Source organism: Lampetra fluviatilis, chromosome 44 (genome assembly GCF_964198595.1).
Source record: "Lampetra fluviatilis chromosome 44, kcLamFluv1.1, whole genome shotgun sequence".
NCBI lineage: Eukaryota > Metazoa > Chordata > Hyperoartia > Petromyzontiformes > Petromyzontidae > Lampetra > Lampetra fluviatilis.
In genome coordinates, this window is record NC_136318.1 from 150,649 (window position 1) to 155,762 (window position 5,114).

Genomic DNA, 5,114 nt, shown 5'->3' on the forward strand with positions numbered 1-5,114 from the left:
TCGGCCAATGAATGGGTGTTTACGTGTGGGAAGAAATTGGAACACCCGGTGAAAACCCACGCGTGCGAGGGGGAAACACTATCCCACATGGACAGAGCAGGTGGAGTCCATACTTGCTATACCGCCTTCTCCTGGCAGAGCCAGGATACAGCTCCCAGGGATATGCACGGGAAGGGATTTTCACAACACGTGTGTGTGTGTGTACCATCCACCAACCTCGCTGCTGCCTCTGCCTCCACAGCGCGAGACCACCAAATCTCCTCTCACTCGAGCTCCATGCTCTGGAGTCGCGCTTGCCCCTCCCTGGTGGAGGGAGCGATGGCACGGAGACTGGTGGCACGGAGACTGGTGGCACGGAGACTGCGCTTGGCCGGGCAGTTGCTGAGCGCAGAGCCAAAGGCCCCAAACGTCAAGTGGCTGGCAACAAACAACAAGATTGTCCAAATTGTGAAGAGATACGAGTGTAACGTGTTTCTTGAATTGAGCGAGGTTATTGTTTTTGTAAGAGATTGGGGGAAAAGAGACGACGACGATGATAGTAGTCCGTCCTCGTTTTGGACGACGCTAACTCTCCCTACAATTCTCATTGCTCGACTCTCGGCACGCAATTGCTTTGGCTCCCTGTGGACTACCGTTGCCTGTTCAAATTCCTCACCCTGGTCAACAAATCCCTTCATGGTCTTGCCCCACCATATCTTGCCACTCTTGTATCTCATGTCCCTTCCTCACCCTCTATATTCTCAATCTTTGCTGTCTCTCTCTGTGCCTCCTTCTCCTTGCACTCAATACACGATTTCGCTCGTTCCACGATTTCGCTCTCTCTGTTCTCGCTCCCCTTCACTGGAACAAACGTCCCCTCCATGATCACCAGTCACCTTCGCTCACGAGTTTCCGCTCCTCACTCAAAACTCACTTCTTGTTCCCGAGCTCACCCCACGACCCCCCCCCCCCTTAATCTCCCCCCTCATCACCACCACCGTTACTGTTCCCTCTTCTTAATCTCATAACATGGCTACCACTTATTCCCTATTCATTCAATCTATTCATCATCATTTGCTTTAATCAATTTTGTTTAAAAAAATTCATGCATTACAGATTTGCTCATTACTTCCTCACATCTATTTGATTCACCTCATCTCCACCATTACATGTATATGTACCATTCCTAATTCTCTGTAAAGCACCTTGGTCAAGGTGCTATACAAATTACGTTAAAATAAGGTTGTGATGGCAGGAGGGAATTCCAGTGGAGCCGTGCAAGGGAAGACGTGCAAAGAGAAATGAGGTGACCTGCAGTGTGGTGAGTGCTTAGATGAGCCATTGCTTGGGTGAGCGAGTGGGTGAGTAGTTAGGTCATTGGTTGGGTGAGTGGTTTGGTGAGTGAGCAGATGGTGGGATACTTAGGGCAGATTTATAGGTCTCTGTGTGAGTCTATGGGTCTCTCTGTGAGTCTCAGAGTAAATGGTGGAATACTGGCAGGGCACATCTAAGGGTTTCTGCGAGTCTATGGGTCTCTCTGTGAGTCTCAGAGTAAATGGTGGAATACTGGCAATGCACATCTATGGGTTTCTGCGAGTCTATGGGTTTCTGCGTTAGTCTATAAGTCTGAGCCTAAGCGGAGATAGTAGAATTCTGTGAGGGCAGATCTTTGAGTCACTGTGATTCTATGGGTCTCTTTGAATTTATGGGTCTCATTGTGTGTCTACAGGCAGATGATGGGATACTATTAAGGACGATCTATAAGTCTATGTGTGTGTCTGTAGATCTCTGTGCGAGTCTATGGATCTCTGTGCGAGTCAATTGGTCTATGGATGTATGGGCCTCTATGTGAGTATAATCGCAGATTGTGGGATACTGTTAGGGGAGATCTATTGATCTCTGGGTCGGTATGGAGGTCTGCATACGATTATGTAGGTCTCTATTTGATTATGTAGGTCTCTATACGAGTGCTGGACAGTACGCTATGAAGTGGAAAGTCTGGGTTCACAACTTCCAGTGACGGCCAAAGTCAGTGGCGATTCTCTGCACGGGTTCCTGAACGCTGTCGCCAATTACATTCCTGGGCTTCCAAGGACAGACGCGTGAACCGTGTGGGAGGAATGTTTTTGACTCTGCGTAAAATAACAGTGGAGGATGCGAGAGCTGCTTTGGAACCTCAGCTCCGGCTCGACTAACGGGGCCGTAGCAGGGGACAGAAGCAGCATTCAAATCCGGTAGGCTGCCCTGGTTAACCCTGAGGGTATGAACCGTAAAATACTACGCGGCGTCTGTATCACAGCTGACATTAAAGATCCCGTGACGTCATTCATAAGTGTGGGCACCGTGTGCTGGCATTGGGGTCCAAATTTGCCAAATTCGAAAACTGCATCGCCAACGATTCAACCGGAATCAATGACAAAATAGCACACATCGCCCCCTACTGGCAGACTATTGCCATTTGCAGACCACACGGGGACAGCTGCCACTGGGGGTGCCCTTTCGAATGTGTCCAGGTGAGATGCAAGTCGCCTATCGACAGTGTATATCCTCATTGCGCAATGCACATGGCACACACACAAAGAGACAACGATTCCACGTATGGCCATGCAGACTGTTGGGGCGTGTGCTGTTCGCGAGCACCTATGAAGGCCAATGTGGCTAACGAGAGGGTGGGTGGCGAGCACCACGCCAAGTCGTATTTGTCTTCCCCGTGCAAATGCTTACACATCGCACCAGGTACTCATTTAAGGCTGAGTCGACCTTAGGGAAGCCCATGATTTGATCAGATGTCTCACTAATATTGACCGTGAAAGGGAATTGAACACGGGTCATGGGGTACATGTCACAGTGCGCTACCTGCTACACTACCGCTCCCCAACAACATCCGCCATTCACTGAGTTGCGGTGACGTCACCACGTAAAGTGTCGAAGGCTCGCTGACAGGAAGAGGTCACGGGGCAGACCCAGCTGCTATGGCTTGACTGACTGAAATGACAGATACACCACCTGTGCCCCCTACCGCGCCATATTGCTGCATTGTATCTGAACTCGTAGCGAGGCTCCTCCCCCCTCCGTTGTTGTAGAAGGGCGACTGCCTCCAACTGCTCAGTAGCGTCTATCACGAGTCTCCTCCATAGAGGCTGATCTTGACACCGCTGGTACCCGTCTTGGGCAAGGCCACTCAGCTCCACATCTTCCTGTACCGCATTACTCCATCTCTTCTCCGGCCCATGCCGTGCCCGTTTAGACCCCTCGATCGGCCCTAACAGAAGCAGCTTGGGTATGCGGTGGCAGGGCATGCGGGCTACATGACCCAGCGAATGCAGCCTTGCCTTCCGGAAGAGCTCACCGATGGGAATATGTCCAGATTGTTCGAGGATTTGTGAGCTCCTCACACAATCCAGCCTGGTTAAACCCAGGATGGATCATAGGCAGGCCAGCCTGAATGTGTCTAACTGGCGCAGATGTTCCATTAGAGGGATCCACGTTTCAAAAGCATAGAGAAGGGAGGGCATTATCGTGGCTGAGATGATCCGAAGATTTGTGTGGAGTAACAGACCAGGTAGCTTCCACACAGTGTTACGCAGCCAGTGAAAATATATTGTCGCCAGACCGATTCGCAGTGAGACCTCCGCTGTCAAACCGGAGCTGGTCATAAGCACACTGCCTAGGTATGAGGAAACTCTCCACTTTCTCCACTACTGCCCCATCACCAATGAGAGTTTGGGCTGGTGGAGTGTTTGATAGGACAAAATACCCAGGCACGTCCTTAATTTTGGTGGAGTTGATGGTAAGGCCCTACCTTTTAGTAGCGCGCTCCAGGTTCAGCAGCAGCGTCCCCAACTCCTTATTTGAGTGAGCAGCAATCACCAGATTATCAGCATACAAAACATGGTTGGCTAATCGGGAGGCATCTCTCGACCGGACTTGCTATTGTTAGCCGTGGTTGGGTATCTAACCTGGACCGCCGGGTTATATGTATGTTGCGTAGTGCGCTAACCACTGTGCCACCCCTCCCGTGATGTCACCACAGCGCTTGTGCTCGGCGGCTCAGTGTACCGTGAGGCCGTCACGTGAAATGTGGAAGTCGCCCTGCTGGCAGCAGGTCACGGGACAAACTCAAGTGCCCTGAGTTTACTGAGACAACTGGCAGATACACCGGTGGTGCACTCCTGTGCCAACTCGCCCGGCGCTCCACTATCGCTCCTCTGCCCTCCACTGTTGCTGGAGGGCGACTGCATCCAACTGCCCAGTAAGCTCACAGTGCACGTAGCCTGGCACGGCCCAGTAGCGTCCTTCACAAGCCTCCTGCACACACTGACACACAACGAGAGTCACAAAGACATCCGTATAATTACAGACTGCCGGGGCAAGTTGTTGTTAGCGAGCACCTGCGAAGGCCGATACGGCGGTACCTATCAAGGGTTGTCGTGTGGTCAGAACTAAGACTCGGCCGCCTTTGTCTCCCTCGCGCCAGGTATTCCTTGACGCTGGGGCGACCTAGGAGGGGAGGCCCAGGACACGCACACGACGAGGGCACGGGGCGCGTGCGGCGGCGCCCACTCGACGTGTCCCCGTGCGCACGCGGCGGCGGCTGGAGCACGCCCCCCCCCCACTAATCCGGCCAGACGGAGACACGCGCTCACAGAGTGACACGGCAGCCTCTCCTCCGAGCGCCATCGCGCACTCGCGAGCTGCTTCCTTGCAACGAGGTAACGCGGCGGAGGAAGCGGCGCTTGACCCCCCGTCCCCGCCGCACTGCGCCCTCGCCGGGGCGGGCAGCGCGGCCCCACGGGGCGCCGCGCGTCGTGCACGGCGCCCTGGGGTGGGGGTCGTGAGAGCGCCAGCGATGGCGCCCTCATCCAGCCCGCACGGCGCTCACCGCGCGCAGCCCGCGAGGACCGCAGGCGCCGCGGTTCGGGGTCGCTCCGAGCGCCGAGGGCCGCGACGGCGACGGCGGCTCTCGGAGGCGGCGGCTCTCGCGAATGCGGCTCTCGTCGCACAGAGCCGCCGGCCAAGCCCCTTTAGAACCACCCACGCTCCCACCCACCCACGCCGCCACCCTGCACCCACCACCCTGCACCCACCCTCCTCCACACACGCGCGGAGCGAGAGCCAGGGGGCCCTCCCGTGTC